Below are 22,164 nucleotides of genomic sequence, written 5' to 3' on the forward strand. Positions count from 1 at the left end.
TTTTTAATAGTCAGGAGGCAGATGAGTTGACCATATTTAAGGTCATCTTTAGTAAGATCCATATCTTCATCATCCACAGTCAGACTTCATCCAACGCTAGGTATTTCTCTCCTTTTTATCCAATACATGCCTTTTTTCTATAAAATTAGAAGAAAAACTGCCTAGTAATTCTACAACCAAGGTAACCTTCACATTAATTTTATTTTAAAGTTACACGTCATAGATTTTTAAATTAAGCAAGATGAAATAACAGTAGCGCTTCTCAAATTCAAATAAAGTAAAGTAACAACCTATTTTTGTTATACTGCTGGTTAAGCCCTAAAACAGCGGGTTGAGGGTTAGTTGCATCATACGTGCATGCATGCATACATATGTGTTCTAACATGGAGAAATCACGGCTCTTATAAATTTAATAGTTTATATTTTATTTAATCAAATAAAATATTGACCATATAAATCAATCGTTTCTTAATTTACATAAGTAAATAATAATAAAAATAATTAAGTCGTCGTTCCGTAACATCGATCGACCTATTTAGATAAAAAAAAAATTCTGAAATTTAATATGATAAAATATTCTTTCATCTTTCCGACAAGAATTACGACATTATTATTTTGATAATTTTAGAAATAAGCAACTAATACTACACAAAAAAATGGTGCAAAAGAAAGCCTTCTTTATCACTAACGAAGCATTTTTAGATAATATTTGCATAATATCTTTAAATATATTAAAAATATTCCTATTATAGATCTATGCTTAGAAAATGCATTTATATTATATGTGCATTTATATTATATGTGGCTTTCTTTTGCACCATTTTTTTTTTGTATTTTTTGTGTTGTATGTGTTGCTTATTTCGAAAATTATCAAAATATTAATGTCGTAATTCTTGTCGAGAGGTGAAAGAAAATTATACATATGTATAAGTACGTTTCAAATATTTATTTTTAAATTAATTAATAAGATTTTTTTAAATTTATAAGGACAAAGAAGTTAACTGTATCGAAAATAATACTAATTACTAAAATAAGTGCGACAGCTTATGTTTTGGCATATTTGTTCCATAATCGACTGAATTTGCTCGAGCTCGGACGCTAAAATTTGTCAAAAATATCGATTACGTTTCAAAAACGAAATGAATTTTTCTTCTTTTGGCATTACAATTTATCCTTCTATTCTTTTATTGTAAAGCAAGACTATTGAACTCACTGATCTAGAAGATTAAAGTTGAAACTCAGCGTACAACGGATATGCGTCACTGGTTTTCAAAATTATTTCACTTAAGGATACACGAATCAAAATAGCTTATTGACTAATAATAATGGCGTTCTTACGTGTCTATAAATTATTTTTGTATCTACTTTTCTATATAAAACTATAAGATAAGTGTTATTTTTACAAGCTATTATTGAACTACTGTTTGTTCAGGTCAAAGTTCATTTGGCAAGCTAAATTAGAACCACTTTCTCACTATCCTACGGAGTTGAAATTTTATGAATATTCATGGTAAGATGATTATACCACCAGGATTGGCTCCAGATAAAGCAACACCTGTACGACCTGCATAGACACCAAATTGTTTCTATAAATGTCAATTTAAATATTTTGTAATAAGTTATTATTCTTAAAATTGTTTTGTTTCTGGCACGCGTAATGAAAAGTAAATAGATAAAATAAAAAATAGTAGTAAATAATAATTACTGCCTATATGACGGTTCAGGTATATAAATCTGTGTCTTGGTGCTAAAGATGCCACTCAATAAGATATTGTTGGTTTAAGATTTTTGCACCAGGCCACCGATTAATGATCTACCGCAAAACAACAGTACTTGGTATTGCTGTGTTCCGGTTTGAAGGGTGAGTGAGCCAGTGTAATTACAGGCACAAGGTATATAACATCTTAGTTCCTAAGGTTGGTGGCGCATTGGCTATGTAAGCGATGGTTGACATTACAATGCCAATGTCTAAGGGCGTTTGGTGACCACTTACCATCAGGTGGCCCATATGCTCGTCCGCCGTCCTATTCTATAAAAAAAATTATTAACAAATCAAGCACGCCTTTTACGAACGAAGACAACTCGAACACAACATCTGAATCAATCATGAAGCCGTAAATATAAAAAATAACATCGTAACAGATTAAATTGTACTTAATTTCTTATTTTTAATTAACATAACTAGGCAGACTGGCAAAGTATTGCTGTTTGGCGGTAGAATATGTGTTGAGTACTACATTACCATCTGTAATCATAGAATAACGATTGTGAAGTGAAAGTTAATTAAAATATTATAATCATACAATACTGCCGCTTACTTCACAATTATGTAGCTTTTGTTTACTTTAAAAAAAACCAATAAAGCTGAACCCAAACAACATTAACATATTGTATAAACAATTGACATTAATATGAATATAAATTTTATGAAACAAGTAAACAAAATTATATATATTATTATATATTTTCCTCAATATAAGGTCACATAATGTAGTTCGCTTTCAGGTCAAGGCCGTCAAAATGTTTACACATTACACCATATGGCATTATTACTTTTAACATGAATCGTATCTCGTTATTATATTCGATTCCTTGGCATAATTTTTTTTTTTTTTTTTAAATCTTATTATTGACTGCGAATACGATAAGTAAGGTTTAATTTCCGTTTAAAATTACTTTATTTATCGAAATGCTTTTATTTGTATTTGTATTTTTTTTTTTATATCAAAAAAGTTTTTATTATTTCCGTCTTATATTATAATGTGATGTCCTCCTGATCGATTTCGATCATTCTCAAGAGAGATTAAACATTATGTCCAATTACTTCACAAATGTTTGATTTATGTTTCTTCGAGTTATATTTGATTTTTTAATTTTTATAAAATATGCGTTCCGATTTTAAAAGTCTGTTTATCCTGAGTCCGGGTGTAATTATCAATATAAGTATGTATTTACAAAAGTAAAGTAGTATATATAGTATTTGAGTTATCTGGTTTCCATAGTACAAGCTCTGTACAAGCTTAATTTGGGATCAGATGGCCGTGTGTGAATAATGTCCCAGGATATTATTATATTATATTACATATTATTATTAAAAAATTACAAAAATAACTAACTATTATATTGTTATCACGTAACTCACTTAACTCACTTAACCCGTGTAATTTTTACAATTGTCTTAGAATGATATACTGTACTGATGCTTGTATTCTTGAAATGTTATGATTATTAAGGTCAATATCGCATGTAAATTTTTGACATTTCACGACCATTTTCCGCGGTTAGTTTCAAGTTAGTTACAGAATAGACCTATAGTATTAGAAACGTGGTTGTTCAATGTTCACAGACAATTAATAACCTTATTTACTAACTACTAATTACGCATAGAGACGATTTTCGTGTTCGAATGATAAATAATAATATCCTGGGACATTATTCACACACGGCTATCTGATCCCAAACTAAGCAGAGCCTGAACTATGGAAACCAGACAACTGATTTTGACAAAGAAAAGTAATATTTGTAGTATACCAGACAACTGATTTTGACAGAGAAAAGTAATATTTGTAGTATACAAATATTACTTTTCTTTTCTAAATACATACTTATATAGATAATTACACCCAGAATTAGGACAAATAGACATGTTCATGCACACAAATGTCTGTCCTTGGTGGGAATCGAACCCACAACCTTCGGTGTGAAAGGCAAGTATCTACCAACCACGCCAACCAGCCCGTCAATAAAAATTAAAAAATAAACTGTAACTTTAAAGTAAATTGGATCTTTTAAACACATACAGAAATATGATATAATATACAATGTTGTCAGGATCGCGAATCAGGCGCGTATCTTAAGGTCGAGTTTGGCTAGCAATGACCCCTTTCGCCATATACGTACGCGGTTGCGAAAACCCACCTTAACATTCCCGCGAACAGATGTTCGTTAAGGTTACTACCTACTTGGTTGATTAGGCTTTATTTTTTCATTCAATCATTCATTTATTACCTCATATATCACAAATGAAGACTTTTCTAGAAGTTAAGTTTTTATAATTTCCCAAAGATTTTTGATAATCATTTTTACTAAAATAGCTGAGATTAAAGAAAGATAAGTATATAGATAACTAAAATATGAATCAATTATTAAGAGCAATAATGGCCCAGTGGTTATAATAATTGAATTTTAATCAATGATTGAATGAATGGTTTTATACCTAGGCATCACTGAATTTTCACGTGCTTAATTTGTTTATATGAACCATCTCGTACTTGGCGATGAAGGAAAATATCGTGAGGAAGCCTGCGTGTGTCGGATGAAAATTTGACACAAACGTACCAAGCCGCATTGAGCATCGTGGTGGAATAAGCTCAAAATCTTCTCCCCAAAAAACAGTGGGACATTTACGTCAATTTTAATTTTAATCATAACATCATAACATTATAGTAAATTACATTATTATTAATATTTATTCGATCTCATTATTATTATTAACAAAAAATTGATTCAAAATGTTGTTACTGTAATACGAAATTGACTAATTTTGTAATCATACGTTTGTCGTTCTTTATCGTCGCATATATAGCTACGACAGGCTGTCACAGGCTGTTACGGCATATAGCTACGATTCTGAACCGAGTCGTGAAGCATATAAACGAAATACGTTTAGATGCGGACTCGGGAGACAGCAGTGTTAAAAAATATTAGCCAGCAGCGATAGTGTGATAAAGACCATTGGAATACAAAGCAAAAGTTCGCAAATAAATTGAAAACAGTCATTAAACAATGTATAAATATATACCTTACATATAAACCTTAGAACCAGAATTAATTATTGTTTTTTTTTTTATTTGACAATCGCGTGACACGTGAGCTATTTTCTAACGTCACGACGTATAACAAACTGTAGCAAATCGGAATTTTTTTTTTTATAACATGTTATTGTGCACAAGTTCTCGAGAATTTTGGCAGGACTAAAACACAGGCTATCATTTTTTAACCCCAAACACGAGAAAGAGTCACCATTGATATGTTTTATACTATACTGGCTACAAATAAGGGCGGGAAGAAATTAATATAATATATATCGTAACGCATAATATACTATTGGTTGACACGGCGCACGCAAGTAAAACTTACAGTAACCATGATTTTTTTCGACATCTTCAATCATCTTCATATTTCAGCCAATTTACACAAACATTTAATAAATTATACACTAAAACCTTAAAAATATAAACTCTGTCCATTGATGTAAAACTTATTAGAATCAGTTCAGTGGTTTTTGAGTTTATCACGTATAGACAGACAGACGAGGCGAGGGGACTATGTTTTTTAATATGTTATGTTTGGTAATTTATCAAAACTATAAAATCAAAGCAATAATTACGCTTAATCTATATACGTATTGCTTATCACTTACAAAATAAACGCCAATTCATTGTTACGGTATTTTTTTTTATTTTTTTTACCTTTGACGTATTTGTTTAAAAAAAAAAAATTGGCTTCGCAATTTCCAACCAAAACAAATCGTTACTTAAGTCAACACAGTTAAGAAACGTTTGCCATTACACTTATAAGATATTCATACATAAATATCATACAATATTAGATATCTAAATATAAACAAAGACGGACAAAATAAGCTAAAATATTAACAGTAAGCAATAACTCAATTAGTATGTGACAGGCTTGTTTCTTCACTGATAACTAAATTGTTTATTTATGAGCGGTTCAATTAATAAGATATAGCGTTTTTAAGTTTCGAACCGGAAGACACAGTGTGGGCAGGCCACAGCGTCGGTCCACCTTGTCCCTACAAGGTGGACCGACGACATAGAACGAGTCGCTGGAAGCCGTGGGATGCGGGCAGCGCAAGACCGGCCAACGTGGAACAATCCTTGGGGGAGGCCTTTGTTTCAGCAGTGGACGTCTTACAGCTGATGTGATGATGAGCGTTTTTAATTATAAAAATTGGTAGAATAAAATGTAATTTGTATTAGATATATATAACACACACATTCTCAATATGTACCAAATTATTGTGTTAACCTGTGTCTTCTATCCGAACTTATTTGTCACTCACTCACTTCGGTCTAAATACAAAGAAAAACAGTAGTGTTAGTAGTTAACCAATGATATTAATACTTCTTGTGAAGTAAGTCAGTGTAATGATTCGCGGCGCAATGACGATGTTAGGAATAGATCGCACTTTTTAAACGTGCCTAAGTAGGTAAAGTAATAAGTTTTCGTGTAATGTCATATTCAATACCAGAATTGCCGGTATTGCATTTTTTTAAAACGTTAAAATAAATTTTATTTAAACATATTATACAAATATGTTTGAAACCGCCATCGCTTCTAACTTGTTCAATTAGAAAATTGGTCAACCATCGCTAAGTGAGAGCAATTGTGTTATTTCAATCAATCGAGCGACCGCAAGTTCGATTCTCGCTGTCGGCAAGTTGCTATTCTAAGTACGCCTTATCGTTTACTGGGTCAATGACAATATTACAAATGTTACTGGCGATTTATAAAAATCACCGATGTTTTTTTCGAAACATTTTCCTGGACCTTAATGAGACTAACATTTTCCTACTAATAAAGTTATTTTTTTTTATTTCAAATATTATTTAATTTATACTTGCAACACTTGTTATAATTAAGCCGCGTCGTAGAGTAAAACAAAATGTGTTAAATAAAAACGATAATTGATGAAGCTTATTCAGTCAGTTTTCGTGAGATAAAAATGATATTGTAAATATATATATATATATATATATACATATATATAGTATAGAAATATATTGATCATAATCGTAAGCACCTAATCTGATATTAGGTGCATACGATATATTATATATTTTTTATAAGAGAATACGACTGATTTGAAGTTTGTTTGTCGTTTTAGGACAATAGAATGTGACTGACAGCCTAATAGAAGAGACGAAAGCGAGTTTCTTTGTGTGTTTGTTACGCTTTTACGTCTTAACTACTCAACCGATCGTCATATAATTTTGCATACACGTTGTCTGGGATACAGAAAAGGACATAGGGTACGTAACATCTACCCCCCCCCCTACACGACCTGGACGCCTCTTAAATAAATATAAATTAAACACAATAAATAAATAACTTAAACAACTACCCCCCTAGAAGTAGTCTAGTATTAACTTAAACTAATATTGGCTTACGCGGCACACATCTTTAAAAACCGTCATAGTATGAATTATATTCCTTGTAAATTCTTTCGTCTATCTGTGAATACCGTAAGACAATCCTTTCGGTAGTTTTTGAGTTTTTCGTATTCAAACGGGCACACATATGAGGTCTTTGTTTTATAGCATGTAGTGATGAAATTAATTAGGTCATATTAATCTAATTACCAAATCATATCTCAGAGGTTCATTAGAAGATGAAGAGACAAGATATAAAAAAAACACTTACCGATTTCAATAATTTGTCACTGAACTGTAAGAGTCACCATGGAAACACTCACGGCACACACAATTTTTTTTATACATATCGAATCGAGTTTGATGCACTGTCACTGTATTCAAGTTGTTTTATCGTAACCTGGAACAAAATATTACCATTATTAATATTCGAAATAAATTATTCCTAAATTTTTATATATAAAAATATATTTTTGTTTAAATATTTTCATTGGTATTAATATTTCTTACAATGCCCATTATTGGCATTATAAGAAATATTAACCATCCCTTACATCGCTAATGCGCCACCAACTTTGGGAACTAAGATGTTATGTCCCTCGTGTCTGCAGTTACACTAGCTCACTCGCCCTTCAAACGGAAACACAACAATATTAAGTACTGCTGCTACATGCAAGTAAATACTGCTGCATAATTTCAAATATTCGCAATGCAATAATTAAAAATTTGACGCTCATTTATTTTAAATTGCCAAGTGACTAATCAACTTCATCAAGTCATTGTCATGTTCAATTACATAACAGTAACTTGCGCTTACTCCCTTTTTTTAAATATATAAGCTAGCGCTTGACTGTTATGTTACAGTCTAAGATGGAGCGCGCTTACCTAGAAGATGCCTATTCACTCTAGACTTACATAGACAGTCATCGTCACATGACCCTAAGAGCCATGTGACGGTGACTATCTACGCCTCCCAATAAAGTCAGTCATATAAGTATAACAATACATCAAAAGTATAATTTAAAGAGAAACATTATGATATTATTATAAAAATTAATCAAATACTAAATCTTAAGTTTATAAGAACGTTATTCTCGCAACAACTGGACTGCGTAAACCGGAATCCACAAGTAGTTTTGTGTAGCCGGACCATTAAATATCTCTGCCTATATAGTAATTTTCTTTATGCATGCATCGACCCATATGGGTGTTATCAGCTTTCTATAAATACTGCGGCTTCTATAAAGCACTGTTATATTTAAGTATTAAGTTCCCCGATAAATACGGTTAATTAAAAAATGTTTACTTGTCTGTTACGCGTTTTATCGTTTATGGCATGGGAAGTGTTGCTTATGATTGGAAATAGACGACATTTCTTCGATAAACGACGCTCTCGTGCCTGGAACCGGAATTGATTATAAAGCTGTTATTTATTAAGTAAGTATTATATAGTAACTGCTTGAAAATGTCGTATTAAAAGACCACCTATCCCGTTAAGGTTTAGAGCATATCTCGACAAGCTGCGACACTGCAGGTTTGATTTTGACATTGAAACTACAGAGGTCATTGTTCATTTGAATAGAATAAGAAAGAAAGAAAAAACAATAAAATAAATTATTCAATTTTGTGGCTTTTCATAGTCCCAAGGTTTCCGATCTTCCGAAGATTTCATTTGTGCCAAAAAAATCAAATACAATAAATGTTAAATCCGTAACAAGTTCCTCATTAAGATAACGCATAAAACTCAATCTGATGATTTATAACTGTCTATTTGATTCAGATCAACAACGTCTAAAAACATAATATCACCGAATCGTATTTCATATTTTAATATTATTTAACAAAAATAACCGCATTGGACTTTATTGTGGAAACAAAAAGGATTGTTTTATCTTTACTAATATTATAATTGCGAAGTTATTTTGTTTGTTTGTTAATACGTTTTCACGTCTTAACAATCAACCGATCAACATGAAATTTTGTATACACTCACTGTACCCCTGGGTACAGAAGAGGACATATAATACAAACATACAAACTCACTTTCGCATTTATATTATAATAGTTACGATTTTTTTTTTGGCTCAACATAAACATTCACATTTCTTAATCCTGACAAAGGAAACGATTGATATCTAAGTCCATGGAAAGCCGCAGAAAATAGCATATTTAAAATAAATATTATGAATTTATAGCTAAATGAAAACATAAAAATTTAACAAGTTAGTCAAGTTTCCGATATTCAAGCAGTAAGGTGCGCCAGCGCATCCCACGCGCAGCCTTGGCCCGCCAACACTCGCGTTTCCGAGATCGTTCTAACTTTACTAATATTTAACACTTTCTATGAAAAAGTTTTGAAAGTGTAAATAAGCATACATTATATTTTAAATAATACATAAGTTTTAAATTTCAAGAACAGTTAAAACATAATTGAGGAGTAATTCATTGTTTATTTCAAATAGGTTTTGTAAAATTTAGTATACAAGTCAATTATAAAATATTGGGTAAAATGTTAGTCAATAAAAAAAAGTCTTAAAAGTACGGTACAAATGTTTACTATGATACCCTCCAGACCGTTTGTTCACGACAGCTATTTTCAAAAGAGACTAGTCAATTACACAAGACATTGCACAAAATTACGTGTGCGCAAACAGAAGTTCTCCCAATTTCTTCACCCGAATGGAAAAGATTATGTCTAGAGACCAACGGCTGTATGCACTTTCTGAAGCCAACATGCAAACTTTGCTGCTACCATGAATTTTTTGGAAACGAAAGGTTTAAGGAAAACCCAATAATATTAAAGTGGTCTGAACCGGGATTGAAGCCAGGTGTACAGCTACACTACTAAACCCGGGCAAGCACCACTGAATTTTCATGTGCTTAATTTGTGATTATAATTCATCTCGTGCTTTACGGTGAAGGAAAACATCGTGAGGAAACCTGCATGTGTCTAATTTCACTGAAATTCTGCCACATGTGAATTCTACCAACCCGCATTGGAGCAGCGTGGTGGAATAAGCTCCAAACCTTCTCCTCAAAAAGAGGAGAGGAGGCCTTTAGCCCAGCAGTGGGACATTCACAGGCTGTTACGGTTACGGTTACGGTACAACTACAGATAAGAACACTTAAAGATAAATTAAAGTGTACAAAAATTGATTTATCAAGAACAAGGATCAATCTGGACAAGTACCTATCTTTTTATCTTATCTCTTCAGACAACCTTCGATTTAGGTACTGAATGCGAATCATACTAATTATCAAAAACAATTTTTTTTTTTTTTTATAGAATAGGAAGGAGGACGAGCATATGGGCCACCTGATGGTAAATGGTCACCAAACGCCCTTAAACATTGGCATTCTAAGAAATGTCAACCATCGCTTATAGCCAATGCGCCACCAACGTCCCTTGTGCCTGTAATTACACTGGCTTACTCACCCTTCAAACCGGAACACAACAATATCAAGTATTGCTGTTTTGCGGTAGAATATCTGATGAGTGGGTGGTACCTACCCAGACGAGCTTGCACAAAGCCCTACCACCAGTAAAATCTAATCATTCGAACGTCAAAATCCTTTGGACAAACTTTTGACATCGATTTACTGATATAACGTTGACTATATTTTTTTACGTTATTCTATTTGCTAATTTCAAAATTATATTTCCAAAACAATTCGATATAAACGATTTGTTTCCTTTTTCTCTATATTTCCGTGCAATTTATTCATTCGCGCCACAGATTATGTAAAATGACAGCACCATCGACTGAGGTTCTTGATCAATATGATCTAATTAAAATACCTTTATATACGTGTCATTGAATCTTTAACTGTCACACGATAAGAGTGAAATAAACAGACTATTTTGACAAGCCATGATCGAATAAATTTTAATCAATTGCCAAATGTGACACCATTTTTTTAAGTAAAAGATATCTGACGTCATTTTCATTTAATAGTATTATAATTATTACATTTCAAGAATCTTAATAGTATATGACAATATGTCGGTTGTCAACATTTCACAGTTTCAACAGAGTAATGAAGTGAGTTCTTACAATATAGCTGATATTTAAGAAATTCGGAGATCGAAATTAGTTTTCTGAAGATTTCATCACTTTAAACTGTCCGGGGTTTCGGTTACAACTTAGGTCACAAAATAGCTCAAAAAAAATCAACTCAAAACAACTTTTCCATTAATTTATGCAGTAATTAATACTTAATACATTCAACACGCGTAAGAAAAGCTTGTATTATGTATTTTAAATCTCCAAATCGAAAGTATGATAAGCGAACGCCGTTTACTTTGTAATAAACTTAGTTGTTAGCGAAGCAAGGTCGTGATTTCACTTGTTAACGCCCTTCGAGATCTTTTTACTTTCATTGAGAGTTTTGTTTATAAAATGTAATGTTCATTTGTTCAAGCCACTCTTACTTTTTGTGACTGAATTAATATTGGATATAGAAAAAATAAAGAAAAGAAAGAGATAAGAGATATATAGTGCGGACAGACTAGACCACAGAGACGCAAAGAAAAAAAATATATTAATTAATTCTTGTATATAATATGAAGATATATAATAAAATAAATCGCATATAAATGTACGTTCACTTTTGAATTCGTAAGGTATTTACAAAACAAAGAACAAAAATAAATTCTGTAAAGAAGCAAATTATTACTACTACAAAAAAGGGGATGTAAAGTAATATATCAAGGAATGAAAATATTAAATCACTGCATCCGTCAAGTCGGCAATCAGTTCAAGCACTTACTGTCATATTTAATTTATTAATTCATCGTTACACACACAGTGTTCTCATTTTAAAAAACAGATTGACAGATTAATTATCATTATTAAATAATCATTTTGTATATTTAAAAATTTTGTAATTTTTTTAATTTATTTCCAATTTTTTAGCCTTATGTGGTCCTTAAGAGATTTATGATCCGATTAAGAAATAGAATAGATTACTATTAGATAGAACAGAATTTATTTAAAAAAAATTAAAATTGCCGCCATCTTATCTAGCTGACCGTTCTATTTATTTAAATCTATAAATGTCAATTGAACTGTCATCAAAAATCTTTGGACAGTGCTCTTTAATTAGCAATTAGATAAATTAAATTCTCATATCCTGCTACTTATAAATACAACACAAATATTTTAAATAGGTATAGCATATAAGTAGATAATTTAAAACCTAAAAACTACTTCGATAAATTTATCATATTTTTTAATATTATTTTAATACAAATGTGATAAAGAAATAAGGCATTCGCCTTAACTCAGAATTTTAAAGAAACTTTATTAAAAATATTTTAGAATAATTCGTGATTTATTATTAACTTAATAGCTATCGCCCGCGGCTTCGCCCGCAATTTAGGGGGTGGGGTCTGGCGTTTGGTAGCCTATGTGTTAAGTTAGGGTATAAACTCTCTATTCTAAATCCATCGAGCCGTTTTTGTGTGCAAAAAACAAACATTCGAATAAAGAAGCTTTGTCGTTTATAATATTAGTAGGATTAATGTACATTATTACATAATATTTTATAAGTATCTATTATTAATATATATAATGGTCAATTCATCTGTACTTCTCAACAAAAGCCGCGATTAGCAACTAGTCCTGACTAAGGTCAGAGCCTCGTCATTAGTCACAGTGCTCACGGTCGCACGCCTTAAACGAACACACGTATAAGCAGATAAGTCAACTATGATCCTTATTATTTAAAAATTAAAGGTTATAATTGTATGACAGCTACAATCGGTTCCTAGAATTGTGCTTTGTATTGTATTATTTGAAATTTTAAGCATTTGGTTACTTATAATATATTTTATACAATGAGAAATAAATAACATTAAAAACATTTTAAATGAATGGCTAAAATTTTTCTAAAAACGATTTTTTATTACCAGCGTAATAATTGCCTTGACAACATATTTTTTTCCAAATTACTGATATGAAACATTTCGCGCTTTAAGGATGAGACAGACTCGTATGCCGTCACGCAGGAGCATAGGTAGTCACGCACCATGAATAAAGCGTATATTATATAGTATGTTCTTCTTTTATTTTATTATAACAATAAAATATATATTTATTATATTAATGAAGCTCTATGTTTTGTTATTTAAATGGTTTTCTTTAATTTTTTATTTTTTCAGTTATTGAATTCAGTTATCAAAGATTTAAAAAAATATATTAAGAATAAAACTAGAATCAAAAACTGTAATAACTAAATGAATGAAAAAAAAGCCTTAATTTGATACTTCATTCCAAATTTAAAAAATGTAATTTAATATCACATGACATAAAACTGCGGACTCACAATAACTGTCAGTCAATATAAAAAAAAAAACAATTAAAAACCCTCTGCACGTTCGATACTTGAAACGCATCCGTTCAAAAAAAAACAAACATTTTACCGTTATTTAAATCATATTTACACTATTCTAATCCCTAATAATATAAAAATAAGAATGATATAATAATATACATTAGCAACAGTTTAATATGCTTGGCATTACCATGGATAAAGTTAAAAAATACGCGGAAATGATCACTATTACGTGAAATTTAAGTTTCAAAATCGTTCGGATTTTAATAGCTACCATTATAGTTCCTCAGCATTGGATCAGGAAACGCAACAGAAAAAGATTTGTGTATATTTATACATCACTACTGGAATCTTTAGTGTGATTGTGAAATTTGAGTTACTTAATGTTTCATTAACTTCGTCTTAACTATACCATAATAATAAAAGTTTTTTATTTTTTATTTCACATAACTGAATTACGGGAACGACTTTTATTTAACCTGTTCTTTTGGATAGATAAAAATTATAGCTTAGACTATACGCCAATCATACGTGTGTTCATAATATTCTGACATAACCAGACAGATATAAGATGAGCCCTTTATGCCGAATTACAACTTTACTTCTTCTGGAAATACTCTAAGACATATAATATAATAAACATTTAGATAGGACGTAAGAGTATAAAAACATGCTTTATGCTTTTCTGTTTGTTGATTTGGACAACTTTACTTCTTCTGGAAATACTCTAAGACATATAATATAATAAACATTTAGATAGGACGTAAGAGTATAAAAACATGCTTTATGCTTTTCTGTTTGTTGATTTGGATTGAACTAGACTCAACTGGAGCCTGTGAATGTAATATTTATTTAAGTCTGATAGCTTAATCGGTAAAATCAGTCATCAGCCCTTAATTCAATTTTATTTTTTACCTTAAAACATGTACAGTAATAATTGCGGGTAAATGTAACACCGCTAGGCTAAGGCCTTCTATCCTTTTTTGAGGAGAAGGTTTTTGAAGCTCACTCCACCACGCTGCTCCATGTTGGCATGCTGCATGTGGCGAATATACTGCAGAATTTAAAGACAATAAAAGTGCCAAAATATATTCGTTTTTAGGAACAGGTCAATTTACTTAAAAAATATATATATATAAATTATTCTATCAATGATAACATTTTATGTGTCTATTACATATTATATGCAAAATTATTATGTTTAAATTAATAATAAAGATAATAACCGCCTCCATAGAAACCTACGGAATATTGAAGATGGCGCCAAAACATTGCGCAACCGCAATTTGGTCTATTAACGACTGAAAATAATAATTATCAATCTAATCTAAAATATCTAGATTTTAAATCGATAAAATTAATCTAGGTATGTATTTAAGTGTGCCAAGTATCTATTGATATATTGACTCAATTATTCTTTATTACAAACTACTTTGTATAATGGGTCATCGATTAGAGATCATTCTATTTTTTTTTTCGTTTGAAAGTTTCAGATTACATACACGTTTTTGTGTAATACCCACGTACGAGTTGTCCTTTTATTATTTCGAATATCTTAGAATACATGAGAAAAATATTGTTTATATATGTTTGAATATTTATATGTAATTGCATTTATGTAGTGTAATTTTACACCTCACAACTTCACATCTACAACTGTTCCTTCCTGAACCTTCTTGAAACTTCGTTTTCATTCCATTGACTCCACTCTTATGAAAGAATAACTCTCTCTTTATTTGATACAATAAAAAATAATTTAGGCCAACCTTAGGCTGGAAAGAAATGCTTTTGACATTATGCCGTCTTTTACCCCACCGCCAATCAATAAATAAATATACGAAAAAGATAAGTTATTTTTTACTGTATCAAATAAAGAGAGAGTTATTCTTTCATAAGAGTGGAGTCAATGGAATGAAAACGAAGTTATCAATATAATTGTGGTGAAAATGAATATTTGGCTGAGCAAACGCTGTTTGATCTATTTCCCGACGAGGAAGCGATGGCCCTTAGAATGTGACCCAGCTATATTTATTCCACGTAGCGAAACGTACGAACACCTTCCGTTTGTGACCAACATCCGTCATTACAAACCATTTTTATTTTTCCCGCTGGAATTTTAATAAGGAACCTTATTAGAAATAATACCCTTTCTAAGCTGATGGAGATATTTTTGTTATAAATTATGATGACCAACGTTAACAATTACATTTTTAATGTAATTTATGGAAATGTCTTCTAATCTTTGATGTATTAAAACATAATACCAGCATTTTGGTGTTAAGGCTTTGTCAAAATGCATCCCAGCAAGTTAACAGTTGTTTTTATAATTATTAATAATTCTCTATATTTTTAAAGTAATTAGGCAAACCATCATATAGGCCATCTAATGGTAAGTGGTCACCACCGCCCATAGATATTGGCACTGCGAGAAATACTAATAATTCCTTACAGGTTCACTATTCAACAATAGTGTGTGGAGGTAGAATATCACGAATTATTTTTTGTTATGAAATTATTATTATAAATAATTATGGGATGGTTCAAATTCGACAGAACGATATTTGAATGATGGGGAGATTATTTGAAATCGTCTTCTCTTTATTAATGGTATAGACATAACTATTAATGATTTCTGGCCAGAGAATTCGGCTTAAATCTTCAAAACCTCCCGGCCTGCTAACCTAAAACATTTAGAGAAACAAATAGCCATTGAATTATTCATGAAGCCCTTCGATTGAGATCAATCGTTTCTCCATTAAAATCCGATGAATTTGAATGACAGTACGATACTTAATGGTGACCATTTTAAATTGCTCTTGGATATGGTAAAGTTATACGGAACTAGTATTAACTGTGTCAAAGATGCATCTGTTTTTTATGGCCTAGTTTATCGTAAACATCCGATCGCTTATCAAAATGGTTAACTTTTCATTTCTCTTCGTTTTTAAAAGTAAGTTCGATAAAATATTGTATTCATATTTATCTTAACTTTAATTTTTATGAAGTTATACGGGCCACCCGATTCTAAGTGTCAACACCGCCCTTGGACATCGGAACTGTAAGTAATATTAATTTCTTTCATCACCAATGTTCCACCAACTTTAGGAACTAGCATATTATGTCCCTTGTGCCTGTGTAAATTCAGGTTCACTAAACCTACAAACCGGAACACAGCGATCCTAAGCGTATAGCTGTTTGATGGCAGAATATTACAAATATATATTTTTTTCATTATGAAACTAATATTATAAATGCGCAAACAAAATTGTTTGTTTGTTTTCTCATGTCTGAGTCACTGAACTTTTCATTATAGTCAGTAGCCTCAAGTTTTGTGAGTGCAATATCTATTTACTCAATCATATAGTGCGATGGGACGAAAACTCAACACGGTCATTACGGGTTTTCCGAGGCATAGAACCCGTTACTTCAAAATCTACAGCCTGACAATTAAATCAACATCACATATATGTCTACTTGTATACTATTATCATAAAAATATTTTACAACACACAAAAAATATAAATAGTTTTACAAATGTGGGTGTCCGATTATTATTAAAAGCAAAAGCTGACATTGACGGTCGCGAATGTCTTTATATTACAACCAGTTTAAAATTTTGCCCACGCACCGATTTTTATTAATTTTTACAAAAAGTGCCTCTATTTTCAATTTCGAATCGGAACGCAATGCTTGCCGTTTATCCGTTTTCCTATTTTTAATTTAAATATCCATTATACAATAAAAGTTAACAATTAAGTTATGATTTGACTTAATGGTATATATATAATTTTTTTATAGTATATAATATATATATATATATATATATATTATATATATATATATTTGTATATAATATATATATTTGTAATAAGGCTTATTTTATTTTTATAGAGTTTTGTCCATGGACATAACCTAAACCAATAATCAAAATATGTTTTATTCAAGTAAGCTCCTGTTAGCAATTTTGAATATTCGTGTTATAGCATTATAGAGAATATCCAGCATTTCTCTCTCAACAACATTAGTGTCCTATACAAATGATGATGATGATGATGATGACTGCCTCGTTGGTCTAGTGGCTTGATGTAAGGCCGCAGACCCGGAGGTCCTGGGTTCAATTCCCAGGGCGGTCCAATAAAAAGTAATTGGGTTTTTCTGTCAGAAAATTCTCAGTGGTAGCCCGGAGTCTGGAAGTTGAAAGTGTGGACACTCCAGTGCCTCGGAAAGCCGTTGGTCCTGCGCCTGAACACTTTCCGGTCGTTTCGGATTGCTGTCCCATCGGATTATGAGAGTTAGGGAATAGAGAGTGCACTTGTGTTTGCGCACATACTTGTGCACTATAATATCTCCTGCATAGTTGGCTAATCTCTCTTAAGATTGGCCGCCGTGGCCGAAATCGGTTTGGAGGACATTATGAACATATGATTTCAATTCGGTGAAGCAGCTGAGAGCCATGAAGCTTCAATAAAGCCCACTAAACTATTTTGATTGAGATGTGAAATTATTTTAAAATCAACATGATTCGTTAATCTTTTAAGGGATATTGTGCACATACGGACGTTAGAGATTTTTTTTTATTAATTATTAAAATTTTGTTTAATAATAAATTGTCTTAATTAAAAACAAATAGATATAGCATTATTATTAACTGGAATATTACGCTTATATATATACGCATAATACATATAATTACATTATATTTGATTGCAATGTTAAAGAAGATATTATTCAAACTGAATGGACCGCGATATTAGTGATAACAGTACACTGAATCGGAGGCACTTCAAGTTCCAAGTATGCAATATCCTGGTTTATATTCGATTTAGATTTTATCTGCCAATTGTAAAACCGACAACTTATATAACCACGCAGAGGGTGAGATTATCTAACCACACAGAATTTTGAAAATAGAATACATTTATACAGTCTTATTCCAACAGTCCATTCGACAATCGTAAATAAAAAAAATTACGGGTATTTTATCCTTGCGGCATGTCAAACCCATCGTACCTTAAGCTATTTTACATATCAAATTTTATCTTATAGGATTTATAATTACGTTACATACAGACAGACAGACATCATACTGCATATTTACACCATTATAAATATATAACTACTCTTGATCTCAGGCATATCGGTTTTTGAATAGAACATTCCAGCTTTACCGTTTACCATCGAGAATATACAAGAAAAACAAATGACAACTGGCAAGGGAAAAACGGCTGCTTTGTTGAACAAGTACAATTATGAAGTACATTATATACTGTGTAGGTTTGAATTTCGATCAGAGGGATGTTTTTATTATTATTAATCCAGTCTCATAATCACATAAATTCGATTTCATACACTTTTTTATTTTATGTTTTTATAACACAACTTTTTTTTTGTTTTTTTTTTTTTTTGTATTGTGGTATAAATGTAAATGTAAAAATTATTATTTTTTCTTATTATTTGTTACTCTTTCTTAAAAATTTTACCTGCTCTAATATGGCATACTAATTATAGCAATAAATTCAAAATCTCACTATGAGAGTTTTACAGCAATTGTATTACATCCGCAATCTGAGATAATTTTCTTCCGACCTGTTACACTTTTAGGGCCCTAAATTAACATACAAAAAAAGAAATTGACTCCAGAATCAGATCAGCCATAAAACGTTACACAGATACAGCTGTCCCAACTTCGTACAGGAAAAATTCATACGAAGCCACACCACCAATCAAGCCCCTCTTAAAATTGAAATTACCAAAAATCATTTCTTGGAGATGCTTAACAAACCTATGTTATTTAAAATAAACTCACGTTCCAAATTTGAAATTTCAAGACGCAGTATCTTCACGTTGACAGTCAGTCAGGACCAATTTACATAAATATGTTCATATCGATAGTATAACACGTATCTCTACCAAATATTAAAGTAAACATTTAACATATTTTAAGATAATCTCAAAAAAGCCATTACGTTCGTATCAGATTTTTAAATAAACCTTATCAACTGATAACGGTTAATGTATACACAAATCTGAAAACATTTTTATCGCTATCTTTATTGTCAATTACAAGAAATAAAACGCGATGTTTTAATATACTGATTTAACAATTAATTAAGGCTATATATGTGTAAAAAATTATAATCGTAATATTGTATATATTTTTTATATATTATTTATTTTTATATATTTTTTATATATTACTGTATGTGCTATTGGCTCCTGGTCTTTATTTTAAATATAGGTTTATAAATTATATAATTAAGTATTTTTTTTATAATTATAGATAAAATTGTGCATCATTTTATATTTATTACATAAAATGTAGTTATGGTATTTTATTGTATACTGTAGACTGTATATTAGATTAAATGTTTTAATTGTATTTTTTTCTGGTAGGTACTTAATTTTATGGTTTTTTATTACTATTATCATAGGCTTACGTCGACAGATTGTTGTGCCAAAAACATTATCTATCGATAAATTAATAAAACGGTGATACATACTTTCTACATCATTTTCTCACGTACACATGTTTTAAAAATGTTAATAAAAATAATAAAAACATGCAACTCACGACATGAATTTTATGTTTAAATTTTTTCCCAATTCCTGTAAAAAAATTGCTTAAAATATAAAAAAACAAATCACATGCCGAAAATTAATTTAGCGCAGGACACTACGTAAAAAGAAAACAAAATTTTGTTCACACTATCAATGGCGCGAATTTGTAACGGTCATAATTTAAAACTCGATGCTGACATCCGTATTCCGAAACTTATATAATAAAAACAAAAGTGACATACTTAAATCAGAAGTTTTTGGGTAACGTCAAAGTCATCAAATGTCAAATTTACCGCGCGTTTTTTTTTTCTCGACACACATGCACACGGTTCGAACGTCGTGAGCGCACTGACGCGCGTCCTTCGACTTTCACTATAACCGTCTAAACGATAATACTTAGTCGTAGTGCTAAGTTAAGTTTAGCTTAGGCGCGGTCTGAATGCCTAGGTTAATTTTTTTTTTTTATTGTGATAAGTAATTGGCGAAGTGATGGAATTTAATTGGTCATTCTTTGTTGGTATTGTAGTTTGTCAATGAATTATTTAATTGTATTGAACAAGTAATATTCTATTCAGTTAGGTATTGAGATAAGATCTTTTTGTGATGAGTCAGTAAAGATTATCCCGGAATTGAAATAAAAAAAAAATTAAGACCATAATAATATTATTATTTAATAAGATAAATATGAATAAGTGTAATACGTTAATAACATAAATCTATAATAATTATTAATATATTTAATTGAAGTATTAAAATCAACCACATTGATTTTCAGTAGAAATCATCAATCGACACGATATTCAAGGTTAAACAGAACTTTATTTCATTTTATTTCCTTACCATTTCTCTTTAAAATAAGAATTTATTAAATTTTACTAATATATTACTTAATTTTTACTTTTTAAATAAATTCAGTATATATTAAATAGCTGAAACCTACACGAGAAAGAGGAAAAGATGCGATTGTTACATTATTATTTTTCTATTTGCTTATCTGTGTTCTCGTATAAGCGAAAGACCATTCAAGTTGATAATGTATTAGTATATACTTCTGTGTACAACCGTTGAAAATATTAATTAAATAAATATTGGAATTAGTGCATTTTCAACATGACATATTTCTGTCATCTAAAAATATAAATTCTCTATTTATTTGTCTTGACATCTAAAAAATTACGACAGTTTGAACAGATAGATTGTATGAAGTTGAATAAATAGGAACTGCGGAAACCCTTTTTCCGATTTCGCAAAATCGATTTTTTTCTATATTACAAAATTTGAGGTTGCTTCCAAATTTCAAGACTATATATGATGGGTAACCCACTGTGTACTGTGCGTTTATAGACAGTCTATCAGGGGCCGAATTCTACTTATTTATAACTTTCGATTCAATTTCGATCCAAATTTGAATCATCTGTATTTATTCGAATAAGAACCGAACCGATTATATATTAACATATACTATTATGTCAAAATCAATCGTAATTGTTAACTTTTAAGGCTATAGTCGATAATTAAATTAAAGACTATTCTTTAATCGAATCAGAAAAATCGAAAACCGAAAAACGCCAACGATCACGCTTCGATTCGATTGTGATAAAGTGACAATTTGTTAGTAGAATTGGCTCCTAGAACATTTTATATATTATATAGATTTATAAGCGAATGAAACACTATCAACTGTTCATGATAGTGTTTTGTTTTATTAAAATATAATTGAATGAAGATTAATTTGTCACCACGAAACAGTCAATAACTATAACATTAGTAAACAACGTGATATATGTATAAGTTAATAAAAATGAAAAAACCATAACATCACTCACAATTATTAAATATATAAAATTAGTTGTTTCTTTTGACACTGTTTTCTACATTTTTTTTTCCGAATATATTATACTAATTACATTTTCGCTAAGTGGAATAATCGTTTGTGTATAGATAAGCTGAGTAGCCTCGGAATCCAGCAATTGGAATCGAAAACAAGAGACTGAAAAACATATTCTTATAGCGATTGTAGCGACCTTAAAAGCTACGTAATTACACATGTGATATGTTCAGGGCACGAGTATACGCTCACAGTGCATTCGCAATC

The 22,164-nt window shown here is 30.6% G+C and overlaps 2 protein-coding genes across 2 annotated transcripts in view; both read right to left on the bottom strand.

Moving 5' to 3' along the window:
* The window catches only part of LOC126776470 (inverted formin-2), a 100,540-nt gene extending 80,123 nt beyond the window's left edge, over positions 1-20,417 (bottom strand). The window contains exons 1-2 of the mRNA XM_050499002.1: positions 20,312-20,417; positions 7,447-7,575 (exon numbers count right to left, since the gene is read on the bottom strand). The gene's annotated coding sequence lies outside the window, so the exon portion shown is untranslated. The remainder of the gene's footprint in view (positions 1-7,446; positions 7,576-20,311) is intronic.
* LOC126776503 (synapse-associated protein of 47 kDa) overlaps positions 1-22,164 on the bottom strand; it is a 187,407-nt gene that overhangs the window by 73,989 nt on the left and 91,254 nt on the right. The window lies entirely within an intron of this gene.

This window comes from Nymphalis io, chromosome 20 (assembly GCF_905147045.1).
Source record: "Nymphalis io chromosome 20, ilAglIoxx1.1, whole genome shotgun sequence".
In the NCBI taxonomy this organism is placed as follows: domain Eukaryota; kingdom Metazoa; phylum Arthropoda; class Insecta; order Lepidoptera; family Nymphalidae; genus Nymphalis; species Nymphalis io.